The sequence below is a fragment of the Oncorhynchus tshawytscha genome, linkage group LG24, assembly GCF_018296145.1.
Source record: "Oncorhynchus tshawytscha isolate Ot180627B linkage group LG24, Otsh_v2.0, whole genome shotgun sequence".
In the NCBI taxonomy this organism is placed as follows: Eukaryota; Metazoa; Chordata; class Actinopteri; order Salmoniformes; family Salmonidae; genus Oncorhynchus; species Oncorhynchus tshawytscha.
Genome location: NC_056452.1, coordinates 20,134,726 through 20,150,364, shown reverse-complemented (window position 1 = coordinate 20,150,364; position 15,639 = coordinate 20,134,726). Strand labels below are relative to the sequence as shown.

General features: G+C 47.6%; 1 pseudogene; it reads left to right on the top strand.

Annotated features, from left to right (window-relative positions):
* LOC112223233 overlaps positions 1–15,639 on the top strand; it is a 16,539-nt pseudogene extending 900 nt beyond the window's left edge.

Below are 15,639 nucleotides of genomic sequence, written 5' to 3'. Positions count from 1 at the left end.
TGTTTTCAAATCAATTTGTAGAGATCACAGTTTACTTCAATGGTCTTCACCTACGCCTAGCTAGTGGAAAATAAATACGTGTGACAACGTTATACAGTTTATATTATAATAATCAACTATATATCGATTCAAACAGGCACCCTATCCTTTAAAAAAGTTAGTCCTTTACGATAGCTCCGGCAAGTACCTCTTGTTATAGATGGTCGCTAGATAACTTGACAATCTGTACTAGTAGTAAAACAGAATGTATGTGCAGTTTCTCAGCAGTCAATGGCTTTTTACTGAACAGAACATTTGGTCTACTAATGTAACTCACTATTATACTAATATCCACATCAATAGTCCCATTGATATACATTTTCGTTTTATTTAACTAGGTAAGTCAGTTAAGAACATATTCTTATTTACAATGACGACCTGGGAACAGTGGGTTAACTGCCTTGTTCAGGGGGCAGAACGACAGATGTTTACCTTGTCGGCAACGGGGATTAGATCTAGCAACCTTTCATCTACTGGCCCAATGCTGACCACTAGGCTATCTGCTGCCATACATTCAGCTACTGTATTTATTATTATGGATCCCCATTAGCTGCAGGTGCACGGTAACTCTTCATGAGGTCCAGCCAAACCAAGGCAGTTATACAATTTGAAAAACAGTACAATACATTCACAACAGATTTCACAACACACTACTGTAGCGAGTGGCTATTCAATCCCAATTCATCACCCAAGTTGTTCTTTTGAATACAAAGCACTGACGACCTTTTGTCATCAACAGCCAAGGAGCAAAAAGAGGAAGTGGAGCTTTCGCAGGCTGCTGAAGACGAGCAACGTGAAGCTTGACCACAAGCTGAAGAACCGTCAGTTCAAGAAGGAGAGCACAGACAAGAAACACCGCAAGGAGCAGAAGAAGCTCCGGGCAGCAATCAAAGATGTCGCCTTGAAGGATGAAGAGGAGGAGGAGTTTGTGGAGTCCCTGCCAATTGACATGATGGATGAAGATGACCTGGAGCCATGGCTCAGAAAGCCTCCTTCCTCACCAGAGACCTGTCATCGAGGAAATGACACGCGATGGGGGAAATGACACAGTCCATACTGTATTTAGACTGTTAGGATTTCTTTGTAGTGTTATGGTGTGATGTACCATCTGTCTATTCATTTCATGTACATCCCAACAACAAGTAGGTCATAGCAAAGTGCACACATGTTGAAATGTATAGCTGTATGGAGAGAGAGAGAGCAATGGAGAGAGAGAGAGAGCAATGGAGAGAGAGAGCAATGAGAGAGAGAGCAATAGAGAGAGAGAGCAATGGAGAGAGAGAGAGCAATAGAGAGAGAGAGAGAGAGAGAGAGAGAGAGAGAGAGCAATGGAGAGAGCGAGAGCAAGAGAGAGAGAGAGAGCAATAGAGAGAGAGAGAGCAATGGAGAGAGAGAGAGCAATGGAGAGAGAGAGGGCAATGGAGAGAGAGAGGGCAATGGAGAGAGAGAGGGCAATGGAGAGAGAGAGGGCAATGGAGAGAGAGAGAAAGTAATGGAGAGAAAGAGAGAGCAATGGAGAGAGAGAGCAATGGAGAGAGAGAGGGCAATGGAGAGAGAGAGGGCAATGGAGAGAGAGAGAGAGAGCAATGGAGAGAGAGAGGGCAATGGAGAGAGAGAGGGCAATGGAGAGAGAGAGGGCAATGGAGAGAGAGAGAAAGTAATGGAGAGAAAGAGAGAGCAATGGAGAGAGAGAGCAATGGAGAGAGAGAGGGCAATGGAGAGAGAGAGGGCAATGGAGAGAGAGAGAGAGAGCAATGGAGAGAGAGAGGGCAATGGAGAGAGAGAGAGAGAGCAATGGAGAGAGAGAGGGCAATGGAGAGAGAGAGAGAGAGCAATGGAGAGAGAGAGGGCAATGGAGAGAGAGAGAGAGAGCAATGGAGAGAGAGAGGGCAATGGAGAGAGAGAGAGAGAGCAATGGAGAGAGAGAGGGCAATGGAGAGAGAGAGAGAGCAATGGAGAGAGAGAGGGCAATGGAGAGAGAGAGAGAGAGCAATGGAGAGAGAGGGCAATGGAGAGAGAGAGAGAGAGCAATGGAGAGAGAGAGGGCAATGGAGAGAGAGAGAGAGAGCAATGGAGAGAGAGAGGGCAATGGAGAGAGAGAGAGAGAGCAATGGAGAGAGAAAGAGCAATGGAGAGAGAGAGAGAGAGAGAGCAATGGAGAGAGAGAGGGCAATGGAGAGAGAGAGAGAGAGGGCAATGGAGAGAGAGAGAGAGAGAGGGCAATGGAGAGAGAGAGAGAGAGCAATGGAGAGAGAGAGGGCAATGGAGGAGAGAGAGAGAGAGGGCAATGGAGAGAGAGAGAGAGGGCAATGGAGAGAGAGAGGGCAATGGAGAGAGAGAGAGAGAGAGGGCAATGGAGAGAGAGAGAGAGAGCAATGGAGAGAGAGAGGGCAATGGAGAGAGAGAGAGAGAGGGCAATGGAGAGAGAGAGAGAGAGCAATGGAGAGAGAGAGGGCAATGGAGAGAGAGAGAGAGAGAGGGCAATGGAGAGAGAGAGAGAGAGCAATGGAGAGAGAGAGGGCAATGGAGAGAGAGAGAGAGAGAGAGAGGGCAATGGAGAGAGAGAGAGAGAGAGGGCAATGGAGAGAGAGAGAGAGGGCAATGGAGAGAGAGAGGGCAATGGAGAGAGAGAGAGAGAGAGAGAGAGAGGGCAATGGAGAGAGAGAGAGAGAGCAATGGAGAGAGAGAGGGCAATGGAGAGAGAGAGGGCAATGGAGAGAGAGAGAGAGAGAGAGCAATGGAGAGAGAGAGAGAGAGCAATGGAGAGAGAGAGGGCAATGGAGAGAGAGAGGGCAATGGAGAGAGAGAGAGAGCAATGGAGAGAGAGAGAGAGAGCAATGGAGAGAGAGAGAGAGCAATGGAGAGAGAGAGAGAGAGCAATGGAGAGAGAGAGGGCAATGGAGAGAGAGAGAGAGGGGGCAATGGAGAGAGAGAGAGAGCAATGGAGAGAGAGAGAGGGCAATGGAGAGAGAGAGAGAGCAATGGAGAGAGAGAGAGAGCAATGGAGAGAGAGAGAGAGCAATGGAGAGAGAGAGAGAGAGCAATGGAGAGAGAGAGAGAGAGAGCAATGGAGAGAGAGAGAGGGCAATGGAGAGAGAGAGAGAGCAATGGAGAGAGAGAGAGAGCAATGGAGAGAGAGAGAGAGAGAGCAATGGAGAGAGAGAGAGAGCAATGGAGAGAGAGAGAGAGAGCAATGGAGAGAGAGAGAGAGCAATGGAGAGAGAGAGAGAGCAATGGAGAGAGAGAGAGAGAGCAATGGAGAGAGAGAGAGAGAGAGCAATGGAGAGAGAGAGAGCAATGAGAGAGAGAGAGAGGGCAATGGAGAGAGAGAGAGAAATGGAGAGAGAGAGAGAGAGCAATGGAGAGAGAGAGAGAGAGAGCAATGGAGAGAGAGAGAGCAATGGAGAGAGAGAGGGCAATGGAGAGAGAGAGAGAGCAATGGAGAGAGAGAGAGAGAGCAATGGAGAGAGAGAGGGCAATGGAGAGAGAGAGAGAGAGGGCAATGGAGAGAGAGAGAGAGAGGGCAATGGAGAGAGAGAGAGCAATGGAGAGAGAGAGAGCAATGGAGAGAGAGAGGGCAATGGAGAGAGAGAGAGAGCAATGGAGAGAGAGAGAGAGAGCAATGGAGAGAGAGAGAGCAATGGAGAGAGAGAGGGCAATGGAGAGAGAGAGAGAGCAATGGAGAGAGAGAGAGAGCAATGGAGAGAGAGAGGGCAATGGAGAGAGAGAGAGAGAGCAATGGAGAGAGAGAGGGCAATGGAGAGAGAGAGAGAGCAATGGAGAGAGAGAGGGCAATGGAGAGAGAGAGAGAGAGCAATGGAGAGAGAGAGAGCAATGGAGAGAGAGAGAGAGCAATGGAGAGAGAGAGGGCAATGGAGAGAGAGAGAGAGAGAGCAATGGAGAGAGAGAGAAAGTAATGGAGAGAAAGAGAGAGCAATGGAGAGAGAGAGCAATGGAGAGAGAGAGGGCAATGGAGAGAGAGAGGGCAATGGAGAGAGAGAGAGAGAGCAATGGAGAGAGAGAGGGCAATGGAGAGAGAGAGAGAGAGCAATGGAGAGAGAGAGGGCAATGGAGAGAGAGAGAGAGAGCAATGGAGAGAGAGAGGGCAATGGAGAGAGAGAGAGAGAGCAATGGAGAGAGAGAGGGCAATGGAGAGAGAGAGAGAGAGCAATGGAGAGAGAGAGGGCAATGGAGAGAGAGAGAGAGAGCAATGGAGAGAGAGAGGGCAATGGAGAGAGAGAGAGAGAGCAATGGAGAGAGAGAGGGCAATGGAGAGAGAGAGAGAGAGCAATGGAGAGAGAGAGGGCAATGGAGAGAGAGAGAGAGAGCAATGGAGAGAGAGAGGGCAATGGAGAGAGAGAGAGAGAGCAATGGAGAGAGAAAGAGCAATGGAGAGAGAGAGAGAGAGAGAGCAATGGAGAGAGAGAGGGCAATGGAGAGAGAGAGAGAGAGGGCAATGGAGAGAGAGAGAGAGAGAGGGCAATGGAGAGCGAGAGAGAGAGAGCAATGGAGAGAGAGAGGGCAATGGAGAGAGAGAGAGAGAGAGGGCAATGGAGAGAGAGAGAGAGGGCAATGGAGAGAGAGAGGGCAATGGAGAGAGAGAGAGAGAGAGGGCAATGGAGAGAGAGAGAGAGAGCAATGGAGAGAGAGAGGGCAATGGAGAGAGAGAGAGAGAGGGCAATGGAGAGAGAGAGAGAGAGCAATGGAGAGAGAGAGGGCAATGGAGAGAGAGAGAGAGAGAGGGCAATGGAGAGAGAGAGAGAGAGCAATGGAGAGAGAGAGGGCAATGGAGAGAGAGAGAGAGAGAGAGGGCAATGGAGAGAGAGAGAGAGAGGGCAATGGAGAGAGAGAGAGAGAGGGCAATGGAGAGAGAGAGGGCAATGGAGAGAGAGAGAGAGAGAGAGAGAGGGCAATGGAGAGAGAGAGAGAGAGCAATGGAGAGAGAGAGGGCAATGGAGAGAGAGAGGGCAATGGAGAGAGAGAGAGAGAGAGAGCAATGGAGAGAGAGAGAGAGAGCAATGGAGAGAGAGAGGGCAATGGAGAGAGAGAGGGCAATGGAGAGAGAGAGAGAGCAATGGAGAGAGAGAGAGAGAGCAATGGAGAGAGAGAGAGAGCAATGGAGAGAGAGAGAGAGAGCAATGGAGAGAGAGAGGGCAATGGAGAGAGAGAGAGAGGGGGCAATGGAGAGAGAGAGAGAGCAATGGAGAGAGAGAGAGGGCAATGGAGAGAGAGAGAGAGCAATGGAGAGAGAGAGAGAGCAATGGAGAGAGAGAGAGAGCAATGGAGAGAGAGAGAGAGAGCAATGGAGAGAGAGAGAGAGAGAGCAATGGAGAGAGAGAGAGAGGGCAATGGAGAGAGAGAGAGAGCAATGGAGAGAGAGAGAGAGCAATGGAGAGAGAGAGAGAGAGAGCAATGGAGAGAGAGAGAGAGAGCAATGGAGAGAGAGAGAGAGAGAGCAATGGAGAGAGAGAGAGAGCAATGGAGAGAGAGAGAGAGCAATGGAGAGAGAGAGAGAGAGCAATGGAGAGAGAGAGAGAGAGAGCAATGGAGAGAGAGAGAGCAATGGAGAGAGAGAGAGAGGGCAATGGAGAGAGAGAGAGAAATGGAGAGAGAGAGAGAGAGCAATGGAGAGAGAGAGAGAGAGAGCAATGGAGAGAGAGAGAGCAATGGAGAGAGAGAGGGCAATGGAGAGAGAGAGAGAGCAATGGAGAGAGAGAGAGAGAGCAATGGAGAGAGAGAGGGCAATGGAGAGAGAGAGAGAGAGGGCAATGGAGAGAGAGAGAGAGAGGGCAATGGAGAGAGAGAGAGCAATGGAGAGAGAGAGAGCAATGGAGAGAGAGAGGGCAATGGAGAGAGAGAGAGAGCAATGGAGAGAGAGAGAGAGAGCAATGGAGAGAGAGAGAGCAATGGAGAGAGAGAGGGCAATGGAGAGAGAGAGAGAGCAATGGAGAGAGAGAGAGAGCAATGGAGAGAGAGAGGGCAATGGAGAGAGAGAGAGAGAGCAATGGAGAGAGAGAGGGCAATGGAGAGAGAGAGCAATGGAGAGAGAGAGGGCAATGGAGAGAGAGAGAGAGAGCAATGGAGAGAGAGAGAGCAATGGAGAGAGAGAGAGAGAGCAATGGAGAGAGAGAGGGCAATGGAGAGAGAGAGAGAGAGAGCAATGGAGAGAGAGAGATCAATGGAGAGAGAGAGAGAGAGAGCAATGGAGAGAGAGAGGGCAATGGAGAGAGAGAGGGCAATGGAGAGAAAGAGAGGGCAATGGAGAGAGAGAGGGCAATGGAGAGAGAGAGGGCAATGGAGAAAGAGAGGGCAATGGAGAGAAAGAGAGGGCAATGGAGAGAGAGAGGGCAATGGAGAGAGAGGGCAATGGAGAGAGAGAGGGCAATGGAGAGAGAGAGAGAGAGCAATGGAGAGAGAGAGGGCAATGGAGAGAGAGAGAGAGAGGGCAATGGAGAGAGAGAGAGAGAGAGAGAGCAATGGAGAGAGAGAGAGAGGGCAATGGAGAGAGAGAGAGAGCAATGGAGAGAGAGAGAGAGAGAGCAATGAGAGAGAGAGAGAGAGAGCAATGGGGGAGAGAGAGAGAGAGAGAGCAATGGAGAGAGAGAGAGAGAGAGCAATGGAGAGAGAGAGAGAGCAATGGAGAGAGAGAGAGAGAGAGCAATGGAGAGAGAGGGGGCAATGGAGAGAGAGAGAGAGCAATGGAGAGAGAGAGAGAGAGCAATGGAGAGAGAGAGAGAGAGCAATGGAGAGAGAGAGAGAGCAATGGAGAGAGAGAGGGCAATGGAGAGAGAGAGAGAGCAATGGAGAGAGAGAGAGAGAGCAATGGAGAGAGAGGGCAATGGAGAGAGAGAGAGAGAGGGCACTGGAGAGAGAGAGAGAGAGAGAGGGCAATGGAGAGAGAGAGAGAGCAATGGAGAGAGAGAGAGCAATGGAGAGAGAGAGGGCAATGGAGAGAGAGAGAGAGCAATGGAGAGAGAGAGGGCAATGGAGAGAGAGAGAGAGAGGGCAATGGAGAGAGAGAGAGAGGGCAATGGAGAGAGAGAGAGCAATGGAGAGAGAGAGCAATGGAGAGAGAGAGGGCAATGGAGAGAGAGAGAGAGCAATGGAGAGAGAGAGAGAGCAATGAGAGAGAGAGAGCAATGGAGAGAGAGAGGGCAATGGAGAGAGAGAGAGAGCAATGGAGAGAGAGAGAGAGCAATGGAGAGAGAGAGGGCAATGGAGAGAGAGAGAGAGAGCAATGGAGAGAGAGAGAGAGAGCAATGGAGAGAGAGAGAGCAATGGAGAGAGAGAGCAATGGAGAGAGAGAGGGCAATGGAGAGAGAGAGAGGAGCAATGGAGAGAGAGAGGCAATGGAGAGAGAGAGAGAGAGCAATGGAGAGAGAGAGGGCAATGGAGAGAGAGAGGGCAATGGAGAGAAAGAGAGGGCAATGGAGAGAGAGAGGGCAATGGAGAGAGAGAGGGCAATGGAGAAAGAGAGGGCAATGGAGAGAAAGAGAGGGCAATGGAGAGAGAGAGGGCAATGGAGAGAGAGGGCAATGGAGAGAGAGAGAGGGCAATGGAGAGAGAGAGAGAGAGCAATGGAGAGAGAGAGGGCAATGGAGAGAGAGAGAGAGAGGGCAATGGAGAGAGAGAGAGCAATGGAGAGAGAGAGAGAGAGAGAGAGGGCAATGGAGAGAGAGAGAGAGCAATGGAGCAATGAGAGAGAGAGGCAATGGGGGAGAGAGAGAGAGAGAGAGAGCAATGGAGGAGAGAGAGAGAGAGCAATGGAGAGAGAGAGAGCAATGAGAGAGAGAGAGAGAGCAATGGAGAGAGAGGGGGCAATGGAGAGAGAGAGAGCAATGGAGAGAGAGAGAGAGCAATGGAGAGAGAGAGAGAGCAATGGAGAGAGAGAGAGAGCAATGGAGAGAGAGAGGGCAATGGAGAGAGAGAGAGAGCAATGGAGAGAGAGAGAGAGAGCAATGGAGAGAGAGAGGGCAATGGAGAGAGAGAGGGCACTGGAGAGAGAGAGAGAGAGAGGGCAATGGAGAGAGAGAGAGCAATGGAGAGAGAGAGAGCAATGGAGAGAGAGAGGGCAATGGAGAGAGAGAGAGAGCAATGGAGAGAGAGAGGGCAATGGAGAGAGAGAGGGCAATGGAGAGAGAGAGAGAGCAATGGAGAGAGAGAGAGAGCAATGGAGAGAGAGAGGGCAATGGAGAGAGAGAGAGAGGGGGCAATGGAGAGAGAGAGAGCAATGGAGAGAGAGAGAGCAATGGAGAGAGAGAGGGCAATGGAGAGAGAGAGAGCAATGGAGAGAGAGAGAGAGAGCAATGGAGAGAGAGAGAGCAATGGAGAGAGAGGGCAATGAGAGAGAGAGAGCAATGGAGAGAGAGAGGGCAATGGAGAGAGAGAGAGCAATGGAGAGAGAGAGAGAGCAATGGAGAGAGAGAGGGCAATGGAGAGAGAGAGAGAGCAATGGAGAGAGAGAGAGAGAGCAATGGAGAGAGAGAGAGCAATGGAGAGAGAGAGGGCAATGGAGAGAGAGAGAGAGCAATGAGAGAGAGAGAGAGAGCAATGGAGAGAGAGAGGGCAAGAGAGAGAGAGAGAGCAATGGAGAGAGAGAGGGCAATGGAGAGAGAGAGAGAGAGCAATGGAGAGAGAGAGGGCAATGGAGAGAGAGAGAGAGAGCAATGGAGAGAGAGAGAGAGCAATGGAGAGAGAGAGGGCAATGGAGAGAGAGAGAGAGAGCAATGAGAGAGAGAGCAATGGAGAGAGAGAGGGCAATGGAGAGAGAGAGAGCAATGGAGAGAGAGAGAGCAATGGAGAGAGAGAGGGCAATGGAGAGAGAGAGAGAGCAATGGAGAGAGAGAGAGAGAGCAATGGAGAGAGAGAGAGCAATGGAGAGAGAGAGGGCAATGGAGAGAGAGAGAGAGCAATGGAGAGAGAGAGAGAGAGCAATGGAGAGAGAGAGGGCAATGGAGAGAGAGAGAGAGAGCAATGGAGAGAGAGAGGGCAATGGAGAGAGAGAGAGCAATGGAGAGAGAGAGGGCAATGGAGAGAGAGAGAGAGAGCAATGGAGAGAGAGAGAGAGAGCAATGGAGAGAGAGAGAGAGAGCAATGGAGAGAGAGAGGGCAATGAGAGAGAGAGAGAGCAATGGAGAGAGAGAGAGCAATGGAGAGAGAGAGAGAGAGCAATGGAGAGAGAGAGGGCAATGGAGAGAGAGAGGGCAATGGAGAGAAAGAGAGGGCAATGGAGAGAGAGAGGGCAATGGAGAAAGAGAGGGCAATGGAGAGAAAGAGAGGGCAATGGAGAGAGAGAGGGCAATGGAGAGAGAGAGGGCAATGGAGAGAGAGAGAGGGCAATGGAGAGAGAGAGGGCAATGGAGAGAGAGAGGGCAATGGAGAGAGAGAGGGCAATGGAGAGAGAGAGGGCAATGGAGAGAGAGAGGGCAATGGAGAGAGAGAGCAATGGAGAGAGAGAGCAATAGAGAGAGAGAGAGAGAGCAATGGAGAGAGAGAGAGAGAGAGCAATGGAGAGAGAGAGCAATAGAGAGAGAGAGCAATAGAGAGAGAGAGAGAGAGCAATGGAGAGAGAGAGCAATGGAGAGAGAGAGAGAGAGCAATGGAGAGAGAGAGATAGCAATGGAGAGAGAGAGAGAGAGAGCAATGGAGGAGAGAGAGAGAGAGAGGGCAATGGAGAGAGAGAGAGAGAGAGAGAGCAAAAGAGTTGTCTTTTTTTAGGGGGCTCGCTCATAAAAACTCCTGTTGTTTTTTATTAACATTTGAAATGTAATGGTCTATCCTTGTATTCTATGTAGCAATGTCACATAGATATTCTAATTAAAATGAATACTCTCCCAAGTAATCGAATACTAACCTCCGTTCTGATATTCGAATAACCGTGCCCACCTCCAAGCATGATGGGATGTTCATTGCTTAATTAACTCAGGAACTACACCTGTGTGGAAGCACCTGCTTTCAATATACTTTGTATGCCCCATTTACTGAAGAGTTTCCATTATTTTCAACGTGTCTGTAACTTATCTTCTCACTTATACCTTACTTGTTTCTACTTGAATACCTACAGTGGTCCAGTGCATGCCAAAAATCAAAGGGGAGCAGCAGGGGCCAGAGAGTTATGAGAAGATGCCCAGAAAGATGCAGCTAACAGAAGAGAATTCACCTCCTGCCAATCAAAGAAAAGATCAGAGGCCTCATCCCATGACTTGTTGTGACTGGTTGATATTAATGACTTGTTGTGACTGGTTGATATTAATGACTTGTTGTGACTGGTTGATATTAATGACTTGTTGTGACTGGTTGATATTAATGACTTGTTGTGACTGGTTGATATTAATGACTTGTTGTGACTGGTTGATATTAATGACTTGTTGTGACTGGTTGATATTAATGACTTGTTGTGACTGGTTGATATTAATGACTTGTTGTGACTGGTTGATATTAATGACTTGTTGTGACTGGTTGATATTAATGACTTGTTGTGACTGGTTGATATTAATGACTTGTTGTGACTTATTGTTGTGCTTGTTATGACTGGTTGATATTAATGAGTGGCTGCTGTTGGTTGTAAGGATTAGCTGTGTGAACACCCTGCCCTGTAGACTGGAAGCAGAAGAAGAGAATGCGCAGCGAGGCGGTGTGTCTCTGCAGTCCTATAAGGGCCTGACTGAGGTGGCCATCCGCTGCATCTGTGAGCTGCTGGTGGCCCTGCCATACTTCAACTTCCACAACAACATCATCGTCATGGTGGTGCCTTTGATGAACGACCCCATCAAGAGGGTGAGTCTGGAGTAAGAGTTGGATGGCTCCCCCAGAACCCCATATTAGGACATTCAAAAATCTTGTCGCATGACATTCACTATAACATTATACAGTGTGGTTATGCAGAGACATGGAGGTGGCTATATGGAGTTGTAGCTTTACTTAACCCTTTACACTTGTGGAAATGTGTCTATATTGATAGGGCTAAATTGACTATATCAGGGTTCCCCACCTGGCCCACGGGTGGTGTAAGTTGGCCCCCCATGTTTTCTAAGCAAAAATTCAGAAAATATATTTAGCTGAAATTTTGTTTGGCATTAAAGACTGTAAAAACACAAGGAAATCAGCTCCGAATGATTTACATTTTGGAAATCTGTTCCCAAGTCTTCTCACGCATAATAGAGAGATGTGATCGTAAAATAATAATTGATGATAATTGATTGGATTTATATATAGCACTTTTCTACCAACTGAGGTAGGGGGAAACTCACATCATCCCCCATCAATGAGCTGCAACCATCTCAGTGATGCACAGCGACCTTTTTTGTGCCAGAACTCTCACCACACATCAGCTATCAGGTGGAGAGGTGAGGAGTGATATTTTCCAATTAGGAATGAGGGGGGTGATTAGGTGGCCATGATGGAATGTGGCCAGGTTGGGAATTTAGCCATGACACCGGGGTGAAAACCCCTACTCTTACAATAAGCGCCATGGAATTTTGAATGAGCACAGAGAGTCAGGACACCCATTTTAACGTCCCATCTGAAAGACGGCACCCTACGCAGGACAATGTACCTAAATGTAATCAAGGTTTGAAATTGTTTTTTTACTCAAATATTATATTGAGTACAGTGATATGCAGCATATCACTGCTGGCTTGCTTCTGAAGCTAAGCAGGGTTGGTCCAGGTCAGTCCCTGGATGGGAGACCAGATGCTGCTGGAAGTGGTGTTGGAGTGCCAGTAGGAAGGACTCTTTCCTCTGGTCTACAAAATATCCCAATGCCCCAGGGCAGTGATTGGGGACGCTGCCCTGTGTAGGGTTCTGTCTTTCGGATGGGACGTTAAACTGGTGTCCTGACTCTCTGAGGTCATTAAAGATCTCATGGCACTTATTGTAAGAGTAGGGTTGTTAACCCCGGTGTCCTGGATAAATTCCCAAACTGGCCCTCAAACCATCACGGTCACCTAATAATCCCCAGTTTACAATTGTCTCATTCACCCCTCTCCTCTCCCCTGTAACTATTCCCCAGGTCGTTGCTGTAAATGAGAACGTGTTCTCAGTCAACTTACCTGGTAAAAAGAGGTTGGAAAAAATAATAATAATAAATATCTGTTCAGGCTTCTTGAATCATTATGTTTTTGTCACGTTAACTGTCTGTTATAACTCTCAGTCTGGGTCAGGTGGGCATAATTCGAAAGCTTGTATTGCCAACATGACTAGCTAAGTTATAAAATACCTTTCTGACAGTGTTATGCTTTCACAAGGCAATTCAGAGAAACAGATGGTAATTGTGGTGCACATAGAAAGGAGACATGAGCGCATTCAGGTTGGTGTCCCCCTGGCGCATTTTCTTCACAGTAAACAAACATAGGCTCCTTCTGTCCAGGACCACCTAGGGTATGACGCCATGTCATCTTGTAATTGTACATCAAACAGTGATCATAAATGTTAATATTGTATATTACATGATTTTTATGATATGGAAATGTGACGTGCACATTTGGACTCGTGGATGTTTAGGTTGCTTGTATGACATCAAAGAGGTCTTTATTATAATCGCTCAAAATACAGAGTCATCTTATTTTAAAGCATTAACTCATTGAGACAACAAAAAATTTGCAAAAGTTTCCCAATTCCCAGGACGGATGGGGGAAACTTCTTGTCACGTGCGGTGCTCAAGTTCAGAACAGCTGTCAATCAAAAACCGTAGAGAGCTGTGGAGAACAGATCCAGAGCTCTGACGTCATGTATAGCATGTTACTGTATAGCCACTACGGTCCAATTTAGGTGTTTATTATTGGCCAAATCTGCCATTTTCAACTCGTATACGTGTACGAGTAATGGTACCTACGAAATTGAATAGGGATATGATTTTATCTTGCGATGTGTTGGGGATGGTTTTGTCTTGTCTGTATTAGGGGTGTGTTAATCTCGGTAACCCAGAACTGAAATCTTGCATAATTGCCTCAGATGCTCAATTAAGTTCTGGCGGGAGATGTTAAGAGGTACTAATGCGACTTATGAAGTCTCCACCCGCTAAACAGCAACTCTTTGCAAGTTTCTGGCAAGTACATAGGCCAAATGTCCCCTTCCCGTCCGATATTCGAAAGATATGAGCAACTGCGAAATCGTGATTTGTCAATAATGATCAGCAACTAAAAAGCAGCTGACCCGGAACAAAGTTCCTTATTAGTTGTTGCATCCCACAGTCTGTTGACAGACGTTACTACCATTTTATGTTACATGCTTCTGTCCACGAGTGATTAGGGGTGTGCTTGTCTCTTGACTGTACGGACTGAGTTTCTTATTGTGCAGGTGTCTGATATGTGCTGTGAAGCTGTCAAGAAGCTGTTGAAACAGGACAAACAGGGCCAGGCATCACTAGGAACAGTCAAAGTGATCTCCGGACTGGTCAAGAGCAGGAACTACGATGTCAGACCTGAGGTACTATTTACCGGAAAAACATTGAGTTTGAAGACTTTTTGACGGCATGTCTCTTATCAGTCATTTCATCATAATTTTCCTAACTCTCTTATCGAAATGCGTCTGACATTTTCTCAATTTTCACTTTACCCTACAGCTGCTGAAGATTCTCCTCTGTCTGAGGATAAAGGAAGTAGAGGTGAAGAAAGGCACAGATGACACAGCTCCCAAAAAGAAGTTGATGGACTACAAAGACAAAAAGAAGAATCTGTCTAGGATGCAAAGGTCAGTAGCCCAAGCACCTGTCTGCCTGTCTACCTGTGTTTGATCGTTAAGGGGAGGAGGGGTTCTACTAGGCTAACATATAGAATTGTTTTACGATGCTCATACCAAGGATCATTTAGCTATTTGATTTAGAATTTTAGCATCCCTTCAGGTTTCAAAATAAATATTTGATGAAACATTGAATTTGACCTATTCGCCCATAGAAAATAATTGAATAACAGCTTCAACGTCATACATGGATAAACAGCTTCTAAAGGAAGTTTGTTCTGAAGTTTCTGTCCTCTATCTGAGAGATATAAGAAAGATCAGGAAACTATTTGTATTTATTTTTTCCAGGTATTTAACCCCTTATTTTAGGCACTAGACTGCCTCCATATACAGTATACTTCCATTCATTTGTTTTAACTGGTCCCCGGCAACCTTTCTTTTCTGAAGGTTTGCTCCTCTAATTAACATGGAGTTCTTTGATGACTTGTTGAATTTTCTCCATCTTATCCAATCAGGGGTGGGTAGTACAAATCCTCTACCATTCACATCCAAGTACTATTGACATCATCTCATATGATTGGCTAATGGCTTTTCTCCCTCTAGGATCTGACCTATCGGGAAAGCCTTCACTGCATTCAGACAGCCTTCAACATCCTCTCTGGTCAAGGTCAGTGATTTGGTCTATGATGACATCATTGAGCATTATTAAACACCTCACAGAAAAATATGTACAGCACATTGAATTAGTTCCTTTCTTTTGCGAACAGGTGATGTCCTCAATATCGACCCTCTGGAGTTCTACACCCACCTGTACAAAACACTGCTCAAACTCAATGCTGGTAAGTCAAACTGTCTCAAGCTGAAGCCCATTTCTGGCTCACGGTCACTGAATATGTTCCGCTCTGATGGGATTCGTTCCTTCGTTAAAACGATCGAAACAAGTTTGAATACTGTGGCTGTTTTTTTCCCCCCAGGTGCTTCTAATGATGACATCAGCATCGTGCTGCGTTGTCTCGACGTGATGCTGACCAAGCGTAGGAAACGGGTGACCCTGCAGCGCGCCTAAGCTTTCGTCAAGAGACTGAGCACGCTCAGTCTGCACACCCTGCCCAACGCCACCGTGGGCATCCTGGCATCCAACAAGATGTTGATACATGTCAGTGTTTACCGTCTGTGTGTATGATGGATGGAGAGAGTGTGTGTGAGAGCATACGTTTGTGGTTTAAGAAAGCTGTGCTCCCCCTCTCTCTTCCAGACATTCCCCAAGTGTAACATCCTCCTGGACAATGAGGCTCAGGGTAGTGGGGTGTTCCTTCCTGAGCTGGACGAGCCGGAGTACTGCAACCCTCAGAACACTGCTACACACACTCAGGGTAAACGCACAAAGTGAACACACACACAGAAAAACACACACACAAGTATAGCTGATGGCGTTGTTGTTATTGCGTTGCAGAAACACTATCACCCAGTAGTCAGGTTTGCCACTCACCTCTGTGCAGGGGCTCCTAGTGAAGAGGAGCCCATCACTTTAAATCTCACCTTTCATTCATCCTCTATAAAAGGCCCTTTTTGCTCCTCCAGCTCTTTTACAAATACTCATACAAGACTAGTCTTTCTCAACAGTGCTGAGATATGAGACGCTAACCAAAGATGTGTGCATGTGCAGTATATAAAAAGCCCTAGCGTCTCTTGGGTGTATTATGATTGAATGGAGTACATTACTTTTGACCCGTCTCAGGCACCCAGTGGAGCTGTTTGAGGACTACAGAGCTAAAGACATGACCTTCAACCCTCCAGTGGCAGCGCCTTCCACAAAGAAGGAGGTACATCCCTTCCCTCCCTGTCCCTCCCTGACCTGGCCAAGGATTTCGACTCTGTCAATCACAGCATTCTTATCGGCAGACTCAATAGCCTTGGTTTCTC